General features: G+C 34.8%; 1 protein-coding gene across 5 annotated transcripts in view; it reads left to right on the top strand.

Annotated features, from left to right (window-relative positions):
- The first annotated feature begins 9,048 nt into the window (after positions 1-9,048).
- The window catches only part of LOC100679705 (nuclear pore complex protein Nup98-Nup96), a 429,239-nt gene continuing 417,064 nt past the window's right edge, over positions 9,049-21,223 (top strand). Inside the window, exons 1-2 of one of the 5 annotated variants that reach the window (XM_031928065.2) lie at positions 9,049-9,468; positions 9,552-9,659. The gene's annotated coding sequence lies outside the window, so the exon portion shown is untranslated. The remainder of the gene's footprint in view (positions 9,469-9,551; positions 9,660-21,223) is intronic. The other 4 variants (XM_031928066.2, XM_032601886.1, XM_031928067.2 and 1 more) reach the window with 4 other exon arrangements.

Genomic DNA, 21,223 nt, shown 5'->3' with positions numbered 1-21,223 from the left:
GGTTGCTCAGGCTTTTCCCTCTGTTCCGTGAGGGTTTTTATGCCTAAGGAAGTTACTGTTTATATTTAGTTTAAACGCGAAATTGCTGCATTTTTTATTTAAGGACCCTACTACTCATCCCTTTTTCCACTTCCTTCATAAATGTAATTTGACTGTTTTCAAGTGTCCTCCTATACCGCGGCCTAGGTAGGGTGTCTGCTGTACCAACGGACGAGTGCGCATCCCTGGTTTACTGCTGCTCTCTGTAGTACCGACTGACAGGCGTGTGCCGACTGTTTTATGTAATATCAACGGACGCAACATTATTGCACAATCAACTATCTTCTCCGAGATACATAAATCTGTTTAAATATTCATGGTATAAAAGTGGTTACACGGATGTTCATCCTGAAAATTTTTAAAATCCAGTAAATTTTGCTTTTAGATTACAATCTAATATACTTTGTGAAATTGCAGGGTACTCTAATGTCGCAATTGTTCGATGTTCATGGTGTAAAAAATCTTTATGTTTAACCCTTTCGTGCACATAAGAGTTACAGCTATGGTGCGGGGAAACTGTTTATATTTCATAGGGTCCCGAGCCGCGCTGAATCCGAATCCGAGGTCAGATTTTGAAAATTCAAGATGGCGGATCCAATATGGCGGACGGGAATGTCAAAAAATCGAGATTTTGAAAAACAAAAATTTTTTCGTATTCTACGTGAAAATACAAATAGAAACTGTTCTTGGTGTTTTTTCGATATCTCTCTTAGTTCTTGAGTAAAAAATTCATAAACTTTGAAAATAACGCAGACTTATTTACCGTTCGTACACATAAGCGTTGCAGCCACATGAGTAGGAAACCAAAGTTTATGAATTTTTTACTCAAGAACTAAGAGAGATATCGAAAAAACACCAAGAACAATTTCTATTTGTGTTTTCACGTAGAATACGAAAAAATTTTTGTTTTTCAAAATCTCGATTTTTTGACATTCCCGTCCGCCATATTGTATCCGCCATCTTAAATTTTCAAAATCTGACCTCGGATTCGGATTCAGCGCGGCTCGGGACCCTATGAAATATAAACAGTTTCCCCGCACCATAGCTGTAACGCTTATGTGCACGAAAGGGTTAAAACACTTTTTTGATGATTATTATTATTGTTCTACTTATAATCCTTGATAATAATTAAGAAAATTATACAATTTTTAATTACCAATGTATTACACATAAATTGCATGCTCTAAATAGTTGTAATATTATAAGTTTGTAGAATGTATTCAAAATAAAATTTATTACACTAGGGTTCAAAATTTAAATTTATTTTAAATCTCAATGTTGTTTTATTAAAAAGTAAAAAATATACAATAAATGTGTAAATTTGCAAATAAAAAAAAAATTTTAATAATTTAAGAATAAAATTTTTCCTGACTCTGAATGTAACAAGATCAAAAGGCTTAGGCGAACTGCATACAAAAAATGGGAGTTCACGAATAATCAGGACGACCTTACAGCTTATAACAGAAAATGTGCTCTTGCTATACGACTATTTAAAGAAAAAAGAATTAACTACTTTAGACATTTCGCTAGTACTATTAAAATTAAAACTAAACCCAATTATGTTTGGAATATTTGTAAAATATTAAAAAGTAGTTGGGTGAAAGTAAAACATAATAGTTCGACCGATCAGGATACATCCAAAGAAAAGTCCATCAAATGTTTAAACAAAATTGCTCCGCCTTGGGTAAGTCACGATTATAACTCTATTCCGGTTTGTGATGCTAACGAATTTTTCGATAAGCATTTCTCTTTCCTCGAATTTAACGCAGCCTTAAATTCAGGTAACGAGAATTCTTCTCCTGGTCTAGACGGTATCGATTACGAGGTTCTCAAAAAAATGCCTATAACCTATAAACTTTTACTCCTCTACATTTTTAATGAAATGTTCGATAAGAGTGAATTCCCCGATACCTGGAAAGATTCTGTACTTCATTTCATTGACAAACCGGACGGAAACGGCGTTAGGCCGATCTCCTTAACCGCGTGCATTTCAAAAACTTTTGAAAGAATGGTTAAATTTCGATTAGAATGGTGGATTGAAAGTAACAATTTAATACCGAAACATCAGTCTGGCTTTCGCAAAGGAAGATCGTGCAATGATAATCTGGCGAACCTTACACTTACGGTCGATCAAGCTTTTGCAAATAAAAGTGATGTTCTCGCTGCTTTTTTGGATGTATCCGGCGTTTTCAACAATGTGTTAAGTGACATCCTATAAGAGAAACTTGCTAAGATTAAATGCTCAGAAAAACTAATCAAATTTGTTAATTGTTTAACTTACGAAAGATGGTTACATACACACATTGAAGAACATGAACTGACCAAAGTTAGTAAGGGAGTACCGCAAGGAGGCGTTCTGAGCCCGACGTTTTATATAATATACGTAGCCAATATAACCGAAAATGTGCCTAAAAATGTGACGATTTCACAATTTGCAGATGATACCGCTGTATATTCTAATATTACTCCATTAAGTGACTGTATAGTTACTATTGAAAAATCTATTTCCATCATTCAAAATAACAAAGCCAAAATAGGACTAGAATTAGCACCTCAAAAAACTGCGTTACTACATTTTAACAATAAAAATATCGAGCCAGGAACTACCAAAATCTATATCAATAACTGTGAAATAAAGTCTAAGGAAAATGCACATTTTTTAGGCATCATTTTCGACTATAAACTGAATTTTTCTGCCCATATTGATATGCTACAGACTAAATGTAACAAATCTTTGAACATTGTTCGATTTTTATGCGGAACTTGGTGGGGCTCAGACCCAGGGACTCTTCTCATTCTGTATAAAAGCTTCGTTCGTTCTATATTAGATTATGGGAGTTTTTTGTATTTTCCTCTGAATCAAAAATACTCGAAAAAAATTGAACAAATTCAATATTCCGCTATAAAAGCAGCATTAGGATACAGACAATCCACTCCTACAAACATCTTGTTAGCCGAATCGAAATTGCCACTAATCAAAGAGCGAGCTAAGCTTTTAGGAAGAAAATTTGTAATCAAAACTCTAACAAATAAAAAAAGTCTCCTTTATAATGAATTGCAATACATGAGTACAAATCCCAAAAAGAACAGTAGAAAAAGGATCCTTATGCAATGCATAGAAGACACGAAAAATATTATCGACTCAGTTACCATACAAGAAAACTATACTGTCTTCACGCATGATTATAATACTTTATATACATCAATCCCATTTAACATAAGCTTAGGGCAAAATCTCACAAAAGAAGAAAATCCAAATTTAACATTTAATTTGTTCCTAGACAGTCTCAATGTATTAGATATATATACCGATGGGAGTAAGGTACAGGGCAATCAAGCTGTAGGGGCAGCATGCGTAGTTCCAAAAATGAATATTGAAATATTTAAAAGTATTCACGGCTCAGCGTCTGTCTACACAGCCGAATGTATTGCGATTAGCCACGCACTAGATATAGCGCTGTCAAGTAGTGTAGATAATGTGAGCATTTTTACCGACTCCCTAAGTGCACTTCAGTCCCTCAATAGTATTAAAACAGATATTTACGTTAACCCATATATTTTTCAAATTAAACACAAATACCTATCATTTATAGAACAATATCCTAATCGCAAGATAGAATTTTTCTGGGTACCAGCGCACTTGGGAATCGATGGAAATGAGCACGCTGATCGAATAGCCAAACAAGCCACACAGAAGAAATATCTAAATTATCAAACCACTACATTCACCGACAGTTTTGAAATTTTTAAAGAGGCTTCTCGATCCAATACAATCGATATTGTAAAAGAACAAGGTCAAAAGAAAGGTAGATAATTTTTTGAAATCTACCTTACGACAACAAGCAAACCTTGGTTCTTCAAAACAAATCTTACTAGAAAAATGATAGTAACAATAAATCGATGTCGAGCAGATCACTATAATCTCGCGGCCTCTCTATTTCGTGTGCATATTATAGCATATTATATCCGAGTTGTGAATATGGGCACGAATTGCAGGACCTTAATCATATTTTGTTTATCTGTCCTAAGTATAATGTACAAAGAAAGCGTTTATTTTCCAAATTAGAAAAACGTAACGAACTCCTACCATTCACAATAAAATCATTTCTTGCAACACTTGATCCTAAAATCCTACAAATAATATGCGAATACTTCGATATATGCGACCTGAAAATATAGTTTTACGTCTCCATAGACTTAAACATGTAACAATCTTGTGATATTATTTCAATTAATCATAATTGTATTGCTGTATAAGTCCTGATATGGACTTGGGTAAGCTTAATAAAAAAAAATAAAAAAAAAAAATTCCATCTAAGGATAAAATAAAATAATAACCTCAAGGGTAAAACAATCAAGAAAAAAGGTTTTTCTTTGTAGATCTCGAAACACGTCAACTTTAATTTTTTATTTTCTTGGTGATAGTGCAATTTTTAACCAAATCTAGCCGATTTGATCAATTTTATATTGAAAAAAATAGCGAAAAGTTGACATTTACCCCTCAAAACAATAGAGGTTGACACCCTTCGGGGTAAAAGTTGTGTCTATAGTAGCGTCTTTTTATAATAAATAATTTGACGTTGGTTTTATTTAAAAACTCCAAATAGCTTTTAAGATATTAGAAAAAACCTGTTTTTGGGGGTAAACTTCAGGGGTGATTTTCACCCCTTAAATCGACGAGTTAGCACGTAAGAAAAAACACGTGTCTAATATTTTCTCGAGTACTACAACATATCACAAAATGATCAAAATCTGTGAGGTACACCTGGGGACCCTTCCTTGTTAGTAATATATCATTTACGTGTATAGACATGTGCTAGCAGATGTTATGGATTATCCACATGGATCATGCATATATCTACCTCTAGATATCTACCTCTATATTTTCAACAGGGCTGTTATTTGATAAAATAAGAAAAACAATTTTATTATGTAACGTTGTGGCCTTGCTAGTGCGAAATCGTATAAGTGTGTCCCACCGAGCATAGGGACCGACGCGCAAGATTACCACATTAACAAGAGGATCGTCGGGTGACGACTAGGAACTCGCCTCGGCTGCTCAGCATCACCGTCTTGACGGACCGCGGAGAGTGGCGGAGACCTTCTGTGCTCGGCTTATTTATGAATGGAAGCAAGGGTTTTAGCATGCACAATAATGACACTCTAATAATTTATGCTAAGAGAACCTTCGGGCTTCATCTGCCCTCAGAACGTTTATTCACTCGAAATAATAATGTGCACTACGTGTAATCGTGTGTGCGTGTGTTGTGCGTCGAGACGACCATCGAGATCAGCCGGCGCGACAATCGGGCTTTGCCCTTGGCCCTACGCTAAGCTATATACTCACTCGTGCTTTTCTGCACGTGGTGTGCCATGCGCCAAATTAACCGAGAGAGAGATAGATGGGCTATTCGCCGACACAGGACAGACTTACGGGTTTGCCGATGGACGGGCTGGTTGCTCTGGGTTACACCTCGTCAGCGCCGTTTGGTCGGCGGCCCACTGAACTCCTCCTCGTGGCGTTGGCGGGAGCTGCAGGCACTGGGTTACCTTAGCCTGGGCACGATGTCATGATCCTCGGCCTGATGGTCTGATCTGGAGCCGAGCCCTTAGAGATGAGTGGCTCCGGCGGCTGGCCGGCTTTCGTGGCTCCTGGCCACGTGTGGTCGCTACCAGAGTCGGGAGTCGAGAGAGCGGGTCGCGCTTCTCTCTGCTGATCGATAGTCCTTCTTCGAACGATTCGGGGCCCTTCGGATTGCTACGTGCGAATCCGGCTCTGTTATCTCGTTCTCACTTGTTGCGTGTTTATTAGTCAGCGTCGGCTATTGTCACGCTGCTTTCCTTTTGCCCCTCTCCCTCTGTCTGCTATTCTACTTCTATGCTTCGCGCGCGGCTCCTGCCGCCTTGATAGTCGTCGCATTGCGTGTTTGTATGTGTGTGTGTGTGTGTGCGCGCGTGTATGTGCTGGGCTTATGCCGAGCTGTTGTGATATGCACTGTCACAATTACATAATAAAAAGTTTATTTTATGTTTTAATCCTTATAAATTGTATTGATTCTCGCATACTAAATTATATATATATATATATATATATATATATATATATATATATATATATATATTATTTAGTAGTACAAATTTTGATTATAAATATCAATCTTAACTTCAAAAATATTTTAGATCTTTTCAATTTTTATCTTGAAGTATACGTGTCAACTTTATAAAGTTATAAATATAACATATTTTTAGGTAAAAGTAGCATATAAAATTGATCAAATCCGCTAGATTTGGTTAAAAATTGCACTATTATCAAGAAAATAAAAAATTTAAGTTGACGTGTTTCGAGATTTACGAAGAGAAAAGTAGCATAGAATTTCAAGACTTACTACAGCACAAATAGCTCAGGCAGTAAAATAATGGATTATGAACTTAAGGACCGGGGTTCAATCATCGCCCTGGCGAAAAAAATCACGTGATTTATCACACGATTATTCGCGTGATAAATAACTCAATTTCTCGCGTGATATACCACGTGATTAGTTGGCGTGATAGATCACGTTAGAAATCACTGGGTAGAATTAATAATTTGTTTATATTCAAATAAATTGTTTATTTTCCATCTAAATAATTATAAAATAGTTGATGATATTGATAATTAACATAAATAATTCGCTATAAAATAGAAAAAAAATTTCCTGACCAAGACTTGAACCCCTGTCCTCCACTTGACAATCCAATGTATTACTACTATCTAATGTCTTACTATCTGGGATATATGTATATTACAGAAAAATGGAAAAAGTAATAGTCAAATAAAGGAAGTAAAAAGGAAAATAGAAATAGCTATGAGAAGTACATGTAGCATAGGAAAAAGATTGTTTCAAAACTCATATAGAAGGAGAGTTAAAATGTATAAAGCTCCAGTAGAATCAATAGGTTTATATGGGGCTGAAATCTGGGGATGGGAACTGAGAGTAGAGTTAGATAGGGTATTAAGAAAGTACTTAACGGATATTAGGTTTACAAAAGACAACGGCAGATTATCTGGTAATGGATGAAACAAAAGAAACGGTAACTAGCTTAAAGGTGGTTAAAAGAGCACTAGTTTATGAGGAAAAATCTAAAAAATCGGATAAAAAGATAGTGAAAAAATGCATATCAGAAATGGAAAAAGAAAAGCGGAAAGAGTTTGTAAGTGAATGGGAAAAAAAGAGAATAATTTGCTGGGAAAGTGGGGACTTAAGAAGGGATGAAAGAGAAACGATCAATAAGGAGCGAGAATGGAAATATAGCCAAAGAGTTAGTAGATAGGTTAATAAGGAAGGATAACGAGATGAGAATGACAAAGATAGAAAAGTCAAAGACCTGTACTACATATAAAACAATTAGGACAGAAAACGTACTTGAATATTTATTTAAAGAATTGAAAGGAAAAGAAAGAAGAGTAATAGCTAGATTTAGATAAGGGAATGAAGAAAGAGAAAACATATATTGGATGGATGAGGAAGAAAAGCTGTGTAGAATATGTCAGGAGGAGAAAGAAACATTGGAACATATTGTAAATGAATGCATCAGATATAGGTTGAATGGTAGATGGGAGGTGATAGAGCTACTAGAGGCTAATGCGTGTGGGTTATTAGCTCTTAAGAATATTATAGATATTAGGAAAGAGACAAACGAATCAAAAGACAATGTAACTTAGAGCAGATCGAAACCAAATGTATAAATATAAGATAAAAATGTAAATGCGATGTAGAATGTACAAAATCTAACTTATAGACTCAAAGTGTATAAAGAAAACAATGTAAAATGCGAACAAAATAACTGTAAGATAAAGTGTAAAATGTAATGTAAAAAGAAGTCCTAAGCCGACAGGTAAAGGATTATTTTGAATAAATAAATAATAAATATAGTAAAAATAAAATGAATTAATTTATTTTAATTAAAACAAATACTTTAAATTTATGAGTGATTTCCGACGTGATTTTGAAGATGATTCATCACGTAAGAAATCACGCTAAAACGTCACGTGATAAACCACGTGAGAATTCAAGTGATCTATCACGTGATGGATCTGTGATAAATCACGTGATTTTTATCGTCAGGGGTTATGGTAAATGATATATGGTGCTACCTTTAAATTACACCAAGTTTAACCACCAAGAAACCTCGTTTATAATGATAAGTATATTATCAGCGTTAAAATTCCAGGTAGACCACAATTCTAAGAAGTCCAGAAAAATTCCATGAAAAATCCGAAAAGTGCGATATTTCATCTTTACATTAAAATATTGCAATATTGGTGTACAAAAAAAAAAATAAAATAAAATGGTAGCAATATTCATCGATGTTAGGACTCATGTGACAGCTAAAAAAAATTCCAATTATAATTGGAGAAATTTAAAAAAATTGAACTTGAAATGACGTTTTGGATAGAAATCCAAGCAATTTAATATTATGTAGATGTAGATGTAGAAGATGTAGATATTACGCGAGTAGACTGAAAAAAACACAGTCGTTTCTGTTGTAAAGTCCGGTAGTTTTAACCGTTCTGCCACCGTAACGACTATTCTGTAAGAACCACGGTGTGCCACTGGTATTTTTGGCGAGTCGCGACTCGTAAAATTGGTCGCTTACGCGGGACACCAGCAAAAACGACCAAACTGATTCTTTAAAACTGCTGAACTCTACGGTAATCTTGGCGAGTCTTTGTACAATGATGGATTACTGGTGCGAGTTCAGTTAAAATGGGTGTGTTTTTTTCAGTGTATTCGCTCTGCGCGACTTACCCGGATCGCCCGGACGTAACAGCTGCTTCGTTTTAGGGCTAACTTCAGGGGACACCACGAATTACCATTTTTACCGCGGTGCCCCTTGAAGTTAGGCGTTGGGAGCCGCGTTAAATAATCGTGACCCTACCTCTTGTATTGTATATTCTTGTTGAGGTACAAGATACAAGCAACGAATATAGACTTGGTATAAAAGGACGGTTAGTATTGGCGCCGGGGTCCCCTATTGAAATACACGTAGAGCCTATACTAGACTATAGCTGTCCCCCATAGGAGAGACCTATAACACACTATACCTTTCCCCCAAGTTTTCGTCCCTTCAATTTAACTCGTTCCTCTATACCAAGTCTATATTCGTTGGTACCAGTTCCTTGCTAACTGCCTCCTCAGTTTTTATTTCGTGCTTTTTGGCTACAACCAATGACGAAGAATACAGCAGTTTTGAAATGTATTATATATATATATTTTTTTTATATTTGATTAGTACAACATTAAATATTTAATAAAATAATGAAATAATAAAGTAATAATAATACAAAATAATAATTAATAATATTAAAATAATAATCATATAATTAATATTTAATAAAATTAATAAAATGATCATATCATAGGTAGTAACGATTTGTACATAGAAAGAGTAACATTTATATTTTATATTATTGTAGCAAACTAGCAAATCGATCATATTATTGTGTAAAATTTTAAACTTGATGTTTTTAGACTGACGGTGTTTTATGGGAATAGTTAATATAAAAGGAAACTCAATATTCTTTTTACATCATATATTATACGTGTATGGATGAAGAATTGGAATTTTTTGGATTGCTGGTAATTTATAAAAAATATATTGAATCTTTTTTGATTAAATAAGCACTGTTCCATACCCATAAATTAAAATTATAACTGAAATATTATACTATGGAAGCTCTTACGAATAACTTAAATAGTAAACATAAATATATTATTAGTAAATAAATATTGTTAAAGTACATTGAGTATTATATAAGCTTTAATTTTTATTATCATTTTATCTGCTGCTTTAATTCTAGTTAATTTTTTAAAGAATGATACATCCTATTATTTTACTTAAGTATAACTTTTATGCAGGTGAAATACTTTAATATCCTATAAGTTTTGTACAGTTTAATAGATTATATCCAGATTTCTACATACACAGACTGAGCATTAAACTAAGAAACAGATATTTTTGTAACCTAAAATTATAGTATAGGTCTATAAAGTTAATACAAGCACCCAAACACTATAATAAGAAAATATTGTAATAACTAAAGTATATAAACTTGTCTTTATCCCACAAGTGTTGTGCTCAAATGTATGTGTAGGAGAAAGCAAGGTTTATGGTAGGTAAGCACTTCCTCTCAGATACTTACATGTAATCAAACCAGGAATCAACTTGTTTTCTAGAAGACTTTGATGTTTATTGAGGTAATTCAGTGGCTTTGATAACAAAAGTTAGGGATCAAAAATTAAATGATGTACACTGCCTGTGAATTAATCTACGGTACTGTTACCAAATCTGACCGTCACAAAAAAACCACATGGCTATAGTCAACAAAGAGGAAGTTTCCATGTAGCTGTCATAGCGACAGTCAAATTTTGATAATGTTACCGTGGATCAATTCACGCGCAGTGTACTTTCCTTAGTAGAAAATGATATATGTATATAAATGTACGAAACTGTATAGAAATGTACGTAAATGGAAAAAACTTGGACAGTCCATATCTCGTGTATATTGTCACCCGAGCTGAAGGCGAGTTTAAAAATTTTGTTTTGTAGTTTTTGAACTTGGTCTCGACTATTTCTATATGCACCACCCCAAGCGATAGTGCTGTAGGTTATAATACTATGAAAAAATGCATAGTATAGCATTCTGAGTGTCTCTTGATTTAGAGATTTAATAAAAAATATATACTAGGTATTTAGTTTTTCCAATTATAAATTGCATGTGGTTATCCCACTTTAGATTACTATCTAAAACAACTCCTAAATATTTAAAGTTTTCAACCCTAGTTATACTTTTATTAAAATTTTTGACATTTATCTGAGCTAGTACGCTTCCAATACTACTTCCAAAAGTCATGCACACTGTTTTTTATACACACCCAATACCAAAGAGTAAAAATTGACGCTAATAGGTGTAAAATTTCAGTGTTTACACTTTTAAAAAGTGCAGATCGTGAAATTTGCACCTTTAAAAGGTTCAAATTGTCAAAATTACACTTTAGAAAAGTGTAAATATTTAACATTACACTTTAAGAAAAGAGTGCATTTTACGAAACAATTTTGTCAATCAAATGAACTGTTGATATTCAATGTGCTTTAATTTATACTGTTGGAGCAATTCAACAATATAAATTAAAGCGCTATATCAACAATCCAAGTAATATATAAACGTTTAAAGTAATACCTTCAATCACAGTTTGAGTTTTATCCTTTTTAAAAGTGTTTACGGTTTATACTTTATTAAAGTGTAAATTTTAGGTTTTTACTGTTATAAAGAGTAATGTTGTAACTCTACACTTTTCGGAAGTGTAAATTTATATTTTTACATCTTCCTGCGTCAATTTTTACTCTTTATTGCTGAGAGTGTACATGTAAGGTCAACTTGTTTGCCAGCCACTCGGCAATCACACTTAAAAATTTGTTCATGGTAACTTGGGCTTCTATTTAGTCATTACCAGTAGCTATGATAGTAGTATAATCTGCATAAGAAATTATGGACTCGGGGGGACCTCCTTTAAGATATCATTGAGACACAGGATAAAAAGAAGCGGTCCTAAGATCGTTCCTTGTGGGACTCCTGTGTTAACTAAAATTCTATCACTTTCATTATCGTCTATTTTGACTACTTGATATCTGTCATTTAGATAGCTGGAAAGGAGATCCAACACTCAACCCCTGATTCCGATACGATATAGTTTGGCCAGTAGTATACTGTGGTCAACAGTATCAAAAGCCTTCGCCTGGTACATTGGTTAAGTAGTTCAGAGCATCCTTCGTACCAATCTTTCTCATGAAATCAAATTGTTGCTTGGAGATTATATTGCTCTTTTCTACAAAATCATATATAATTCACTGAAAATTTTTTGCAACATTGGATATGAGAGAGATAGGTTGATAATTCGTGATTTTATGTTTCTCGCCTGATTTATAAATCGGCACTACTTCAGAACTCTTTAGATCATCAGGCCATATCGCTTTTTCAATACAATTATTGAAATTGTGGGTCAGAGGACCTGCTATATGATTACATAGCAGTTTTAAAGTCATTTATCTTATCAACTCCCCCATTTTTCAGTTTAAGTGTATTGATAATACTTATTATTTCTGCCATACTAGTTGGCTCTAAGAAAATCGATATAGGGTTCATGTCTGGCAGCTGAACTTCTGCGTTTACAGGTTTCACGATATTTGAACTTAGTTGTCTCCCAATTTCGCAAAAGAAAGTATTCATAGTTTGTGCTATTTCGATTTGGTCTGTAATTTTCCTATCATTAACTTTTATGTAATTTAGTTTAGTTTTTTTGGATTATTGGAATTATTTTGTACTAGGTTTAATTCATATTTTTTTTGGCATCGGTACTTACCTTATCCAAGATTTGAGCATGGGTTTTATACTGTATTCTCAGCTGCTGATTCTGCACATCTAGTTGCTACAAATTATACAAAAATTCTTCGGTTTCACATGACCTTATTATTGAGTCTGTGATCCAATTTTTTTTGCCATTGTATTTTAGCCTTTTTTTTGTTTTTGACAATTCTACACATAGCTTGATCTCATGTAACAATTTATCTACAGCTAAATTTGGATCAGGTATCGTCCTAATTTCATCCCAGTTTCTAGATTTAGCATTATTTATTAGTTTTTTGTAGTTTAAGAAAACATATGATTCTTTAGTTACTGTCTTCAGCTTATTTACTGCAATGATAGAGTTTTCAAATGAGAGCAAAATCAAATTTTTATTGGTTTCGATTACTTGTTTTAGAATTTTATTTTTACTCTCATTTGAAAACTATCATACCTAGAGCACTGAAATTTTGCAACTTAATTTGTATTGGCATGTTCAAACAATATATTAAGTTGGATTCATTGTAGCTGACATGAATTCGACTTTCATATATGGACCCACCTGTATTTTTCCATGTTGAAGCCATAGGGTCCAAGGCAAAAGCCGAACCAAGACAGTTAAGTAAAAACTGACAGAGCAATCAGTTTTTAGATAATTTAACAAGTCTTTACACAAAAGAACAGACATCCAACTCTAATATCATGGATTTAGCATGATAATGATAGTACTTGGACATTTACAGTAACTGGCTCACATACTGATAAGATAAAAATATCTATCAATTCACTTTGCAGACCTCATCAGTGGTGACTTTGGGCACATAGATGACACTTTTTTATAATTTACACTTAATCAACAATGATTGAGTCAGTGTATACTATATCATTTTTAACATTGACTGAGAATGTAAGAACTGTACACTGAGAGAAATGTAGAGTTAAAATAGCCGTACATTTTTCTGTGGTATTAGCCTTGGACAACCACAGCTGATTTAGCGGTGGACTCAGGCAGATTCTATCGGAGTTTGCAGTAGTCCAAGCTTGGCTCCTCCCCGCGCTATATCGGCCGCGCCGAACATGTGAGGTTTTACTTATATGTTTATGTTTTTTAGCATATCATATCACAATGAGTGACAAATTCATAAGGGACCTATTGGTTTCCTGGAATTTGTAAGTTTTGCGAAAGGTTTGAGAATAAGTATTGCAATATGTACAACCTAACCTCTTAACCTCAAAATTTGTATACTTATATTGAAGCACAAAATTTAAATAATAATTTTAATAATTTATTTCATACTAATAAATTTCTTATCAAATCCTTTAATTTATTTTTTATAGTTACTTTTCTAACTGTTAACTCTTTGAGATCATTAGAGAGTAAATTGAAAATTCCTTAGTTTCCTATAGTGATATGTTATTGCTTCAATTTGGAACAATTGCCTAACTTTTAGTGGGGAATTTTGTGTTTCAAAATGATTTCTGTTAATAATTTTAATAACTTTTGTACTCCTTGTATCGAGTACATACAATTGTTATATGCCCCACCCCAGGCAATTATTCCATAATTGACTAGGCTCTGGAAGAATGCATGGTAGATCATCATTAAGGTTATTTTATCCATTATACTTTTAATTTTTGCAAAGACAAAATGAAACATCTTGTTCGTTTTACAATGGAGTCAATGTGTATATTCCATTTCATATTGTAATCGAAATGTAACACAAAATATTTATGGCTTTCAACTCTATTTATAAAGTTGGCTCCAATTTTAATATTTATATCCTCTAGAACACTATCAAAGTAGTTGTCATAGGTTATGTATTGTGATGTTGCGCTTTTTATAACCGATTCCGGTGATGCAAACAATCAGTTTACACTAGTTTTACTCCGATCTCCGTACCGCGGACTCTTACATCTACAGAAGGGGACAACGTGTAGGTCTAGGAACAGGTATGCCAGGCGTGGCAGGGGTGTAGAATTAAAGCTTATTACACAATGGTTTATGCTGAACAAACAATAATCGTATATTCTGCAACCCCCAGGATGGATCAGACTTGGTCTGATTACAAGTTTCCCCGTAATAAATCAACTCCGACTCGAGACGCGATGTTACTCGATAATAAACGGGCTCAAAAAAATAAACACGATACTACCCGATTATTGGCTTTACGACAAGATAACGAACTTCTACCAGAAATCAGCAAACACGATGCAACAAACTGCGCTTTCGTGACTCTAATATTCGTATTCGACTCGCCCAAAATGGCGTCGGCGTCGCGATCAAAGGACGCGGTGTCCGTCAAGATGGCGTTTTCCTGTTAGATTCACCCCTGGAATTTGGCTGGTAATCGTACGCTCGGTGCCACTTTGCCGCTGTGCGAATCCCTCCTGAAATGCACGAAAAATCGTAGAACGTCGCGAAAACCAACGCAATACTCTTTGGTCGCGCGCTCGCATATGCGCGGCGGCGATGCGTTCCGCGTGTGTCCCTGTGTTCCGCGCTTGTCCCGATTTCGTTTCTTTGTTTCACGGCGCGACTCCTGATGCGAACAGGAGCAGGTGCGTGTCGGCTGCGTCCATACAGCGGTATCCGACAACACCTGGAGAACCGCGGTGGTGCTACCGTGAGGGCATAGTCACCTGCCGAGCCTGCAGGGATCCACCGTTGCTCCATGCGGCTGGCAGGTGAGGTTAGCTTCCTCAGCGCGACGACAATCAATGTTATTGTTCCTCTGTTCCACGAATAAATGCAGCAGGGAACAGCATTGATTGCGCAAACAGTATGGTGCTCGTGTACGCGTATAGCCGAGCAGGCGACACGTCGCAGTATACAGTTTTATTTACATTTAACGATGAGGCAAAAAGTAACAGCCTAACGAGGTTAGGTTGTTACTTTTTGCCTCATTGAAAAATTATCACAGTTATTTGGGTAAATGGTAGGTTTAAGTAGATTTTTAATTGAAAATAATTATCGTAATTAAACATGTTTTAATTATTCTTATTATACCTGTTTATTCATATAACAGATTTGTATAAATTATACTTGACAGTTCTTAACCTGTGACTTCGCACTGACCAGTAGCACTGGCCACACTGAGAGAAACGGACAGTTGTAGTAGCTGTAAAAACTTATGTGGAATTAGCCTTAGACGACCAAAGCCAATTTAACCGTAGACTCCGGCAGTTTTTACCGGAGACTTCAGTTATTTTTTCCACATGACCCCGTCCTTTTATTCTACTGCCTGAATATATCGTTCGATCCCGCTTTTTACATTTCTGCGAAATTTTATTTTGTCTGAAAGTTTTTTGTTATTAATATTGTGACTAAGGTAAGCCTTGGAATTAATAGAAAAATCACAAAGTACAACCGTCGCAGCCGGGATTCGATCCCGCACCCCCGAAATTTATAGGCGCGCGCTCTACCACTGAGCCAAATCCGCAATTGTTCCGTCGTACTCCCACCTGCCTCAATTACATAAGAAAACGGGTAGTAGTACTCATCACAATATTTATAATTGGATTATTGGAGTTGATTGAGCCGAGAAATATTTGTTTGAGTAACAATTAATGTGAAATTCTGATTTCTAAAGCTACCGCAATGTTTAGTTTGTTTGCCAGGAAAAAACAGCCGCAGCAGCTAAGGCAGATTCAACGTTAAATTATTGGCCTGGGCGCTCCGGTAAAAACTGCCAGAGTTTTCAGTTAATCCCACTGTACGTTTCTCTCAGTGCAGTCACTAGTCTGCTCACCAGTTTCGATGCTCAATTTTCTACCAGGGCAAAACCCGGAATAAATTCCTTATTAAGAAAATAAAAAATTAGAAAGTAAAATAAAAAATTTATTTTAGATGAATCGCGCGACTAGTTACGCGTTTAATCATGCGACTAATCCCGTCGAAAAAAGTTCGATAAATTAACGCGATTAATTGCGCGATTATTCCCTCGTTTAATCACGTGAATAGTCGTGCGATTTTTTTCAGAAGAGGTGTGCTACAAAATTGTTATTTTTTAATATTTAAAAAATTTGTGTTTAAATCAAATTATTAAAAAATAAAAATGTTGTAGCTTACAGCCAGTGTTGTGGTGTTAACATCTGGATGGTAAAACCGTATTGGCCCTCATTATAAGAATTTTATAAATTTTATTTATTCAAAACAACTTCGAAAAAATATACTGAAGGATAAATTTTTTTTTATGATTATCATTAGCATTTTATCTCATATAAACGCATATTTGTAACTATCAGCTTAAATAAAACTATTAAGCTGATATCACCTGATAATCAGCTGACGTTTTGGCATGATTACCAGCAAATTATCAGCTAATAATCAGTTGATTGTCATCTGCTTTTTTCAGTAGGGATATTAAAATCACCTATCACTGAATGATTCTTTACATTTTTCTTATAAATTAAGTACTTATTAAGCTAGTTCACCGGAATATTTATTTTCTTTAGATATCGCACAAACTTACAACGTGGTATTTTTTTACCCCTCAAGCGACATTATTTTTAGAGATATTGAACCTTGAAATTTTGTATTTTAACATAGGAAGCCTATACTGAGTCTGAATTTCGAGGACGTTTAGTTGAATTGCGAAGCGAGTTTTCTTAGAATATTTTTAAAAAACTAGCTTATGGTGTAAAATAGCAATACAAATCATGGAGAAAAAGTTGGATAGAACAAACGAAGCTTTTTTTTTAAGATACAACTCAAAGTTTTTATCCCATGCATCAGTATATCTATATAGGTGCGTAGTGTTCTTCCTTTTTACAAGTTTTGGAAGTATTTTATACTCTAAACAATTTATATCACCATTCTAATGTTTGATACTATGAATTGTAAGGTTTTGACATTAGATAACACTGTATAATATCTTAAAAAAGGAATTTTCTAATAAAAACCCTAATTGATCACCACTGCAGCCGGTGAACTACTTTAAGATCTAGTATAAACTCCGTTTTCGGTATCCCGTGTGACCTATACAAGGCTGATATTTCAAGACCGCTTTTATCATTTGAATTTATTCTAGTATTTTTATTTTAATTCTCCCTGCATCAACAACTTTGGTATTTTGGACTAGATTGCTATTAACAAAAACGATAACACCATCATTTGTGTTCATCCTACTTTCGTTATAATAAGTTTTATATTCATAATCTGAACAATTCAGTTGATACAAATTATAATTAACTTGCTCAAAAGCTTCTGAACATCAGCAAGTTTTATATTCATAATCTGAACAATTCAGTTGATACAAATTATAATTAACTTGCTCAAAAGCTTCTGAACATATCATAATCGCTGGTTTGATAGCTAAACTTTCTATTAAGATTTTTAGTTTATCGAAATTTTCATTCATACTTCGAATGTTTACGCATGCATGATAAAGTCTTTTTTATTATTCGTAACTTTGTTAATATTTTCAATATTACTGCATTTCCTTTTTTGCATTGATTTATTTTAAAACCTATCCAAATAATCAAAAATAGCCATTTTTATCTTTTTCTTGATCTTGTTTTTATTACTCTTGATGACTGGTGACAATGCAGAGGATTGCGGCTTTAGATGGTTCAGTGGAATTTGTAGATCACGTCTTGTGAGTGGTCTTTGGTTGTGTTCAGTTTCTGGCTTTGTCTTGTTACGTGAAGTGTCATTTTCCTGTTGTTCACTAGCTACGACGTTATTAGCAGTAGTAGGTTATACTTTACACCTGTTTGCTAATTCCATGCTGCGGTAGATCGATTCAGTTGCTGGTAAAGTAGGTTTTATCGGGTAATCGATAGAGTCAATATATCTATCAATTTTCTTTTTCAAGGTGCTGCACAAGTTTTATTCATAGGTATCGATATTTAGTGTCTAACTTTGACTTGTATTTTGTATTACTATTGAAACGGTCACCACTTCTCGGTCCTATGCGCGTAGATGAATTTAGATTTTAGTGAAGAGTAGTTTACATTTACTGATCTGCATCGTAATTATGACGACAGATCATAAATAGAAAATTGATTTCATGTTGTAATATATTATTATGATAATACAGGTCCGAAATACTAGGTAGTGGAAGAATGTTACAATAATACAATTTTGTTATTACGTTTTGATAACAAATATAAGTATATTTAATAAATAGTTTTTAGAGAGAATATTGCATAAATTGCACTATCCTTCGTGACAAGAGGTTTTATATATTCGCTTTGATTTTATAATGTATTTGTAGATCAATACGCTTTACGTTTGCGTTATTGAGTCTAGATCAGAATTTTATAAGTATAATAGATATTTGAAATTATTCTAAGTTTTCGACTGATACGCTTTATTTGCGTTATCAGGTTAGAGTCGACAAATATTATAAGTATTATGAAATACAGAAATATTTCTAAGTTTACCTACTCAAGGCGTAAGTTGCTCATGAGTAGGGACTAGGCGCTTTAGTTGCGTTGGCGCTTAAGTCGCGCTTCGGCTAATGAGCTCCGATAGCCAGTACAAGTCCTTATAAAGGCAGCGGAGAGAGCGGGTATCGAGCCGCCAAAAAAACGATCACATTCATACTTGCACATGTACATTCACACCTATATACATAAATCATTTACACAAACATATTCTAATGCGCGCGTCGCGCCGCAGTTGCGTCGCTACTCTTTCTCTCGCGCCTTATAGCGCCGCTGCACTCGCCGCTCGCTATATACAGGTATACGCGCGTGTTGATCGCTCTTCCCGCTCTATGGCTGCTTCTGCTGTTCAGATACTCGCGTAAAATCTAAAATGTTATTCAACGAATTTTAGTTTTTAAATATAATTTATAATTGTATGCGGAGCTTGTACGGGGTGTTACAGTATAGTGGTTAATGCACATTGCATAATCTTTATCACAATTACACGCATTATGCTTTCAAGAACATTTCAAACACAGAATCTCATTTTGGTATTTCCTGGCCTTGCGTCCAAATATACCGCACTTGAAACATGGGCTAACGTTAACCAAGTCATAGGCTTTGCATTGCTGATATCCAACAAATACTTTGTTATTATTTTTTCTTATATGCTTGTAGATCTCAATTGGGACTTCCATTAGAACCGTACTCAAGCTGTTATGATTATTCTTATACATGTGTAGAACTTGTCCTCCCTTTTCAAAATTACTGAAGTTCCTTTCGCTGATACAGTTCTTTTCAATATTCTAGATTTCCATTTTTACGTGATTATCGATACCTACTATCTTGATTTTTGGATTGTTGAGTTCATCCTTCATGACGTTACATTCGTCTACTACTTTTTCTTTTAATACTGTTTCTGTCAATACCGCACTATAATCATTAAGACAACTTATAATGACTTCTTCTTTTTTATTGACGTAGAAGTTTTGAGTCTTGTTACAAGTCTCAGCTAGAAGGTCATTCCTCACATCTTCTGATTTTTTTAGTTTAATCTGTGCTATCAAAAGTGATGCGGACTCACACAGGTCTTCCTCATCAACGTTCAATGTTCCGGTCGCTGTGTTCCGAGCATATTATAAGGTTATTACCTATGAATTTATAGTTTTCGTTCTTTTGCTTGAGGCACTAAGATGATGATGATATGTATGTAATTTTGCATGTTACAAACAAAATCCTGCTGTTGTTGCAGGTTTTTGTTTGCAACATGCAAAATTACAACGACACTTGTCGGAAGGCTTGTTCCGTCCCGACACCATCTTTGGATTGAGGACGTATATGATTTTTCAGCTTAGAAAAGTTATCAAAACTTTGGGAGAGAAACGAAAAATTTTTTAATTTTCAAAACTCCCGCTCTAGCAAGATTTTGGAATCGAGCGCCAAAATCACTATGGCGGATCAGTCAGAGGTGCCAATTTTATCCAGAGTAGATGGTTGTTGCATCCTGGTAGCAAAAATTGGAACCAGACGCGCAACGACGGAGACAACTGATCTCGGGCTCTTTAGACAGAGATAGAGTATTAGTATCGAACTTCTCTGAAGAAGACCTCTGTTCGGTAAAATTTGGAGCTGATGATCACAGAAACGAGATTTTCCTTTTCTTTTCCTCTTTTGCGATGTTGAGCACTGATGTTATGTCCTCATAATGGAACAGCAATAAGGATGTTCGCCGGCAGCAATCTTTCAGTGGTTAAGATAAGGTAATGTTATCTTCAGCTTGCGAAAAAAATCCTCTAGGTTCATAAAACACGAAAAGTTGTGGTTTTTTAGCGCTAGCGTGCGAGCCAGATAGAGGATCCTTCCTGCTGTGAAAAATCACTCATTTGCGTGAGAAAACACATAAAAATGATGTTAAATAAGCAGAGTGACTTGTTGATGCTGCTAGACTTACCAAGAGCGATGCCATAGATCCCCGTAAACATTTGCACCAGCCGCAATTATTTGCGTCTGCACAACAGAATTCATATCAGAACTAGCAAAAAACGCTCGCTTCGCTCGCGATTTACAAATTAATTGTAGTGATATTTAATTATTTGACATTACACCGGCACACAAAGAAAAAAAAGTGGGGAGTACTTTTGAATAGACCCATATATCCCTATGTATTTTGACGCGCTGAATCCGAAACCGGTGTTTGTTTTGCCCGTACACCCCCAAAATTTTGATTAAATAGCGAAAAACCGTGAAAAACCGTGAACGATCGCTGAAAATCGTATTCATAGACGTTGGTGAATGTTAGAAAGTTTTCTTATGAGTGTATTATACATGATTTCAGTGTATATTGACGCTCTGAATGTGAATCCAGTGTTTATTTTGCCTGCAAACCCTCAAAACTCTGAGTAAATGTCGGAAAACCCGTGAAAAATTGCT

This window comes from Nasonia vitripennis (genome assembly GCF_009193385.2).
Source record: "Nasonia vitripennis strain AsymCx chromosome 4 unlocalized genomic scaffold, Nvit_psr_1.1 chr4_random0003, whole genome shotgun sequence".
Lineage (NCBI taxonomy): Eukaryota > Metazoa > Arthropoda > Insecta > Hymenoptera > Pteromalidae > Nasonia > Nasonia vitripennis.
Note: the sequence above shows the minus strand (reverse complement) of the source record. Positions and strands in the feature narration are given on the sequence as shown.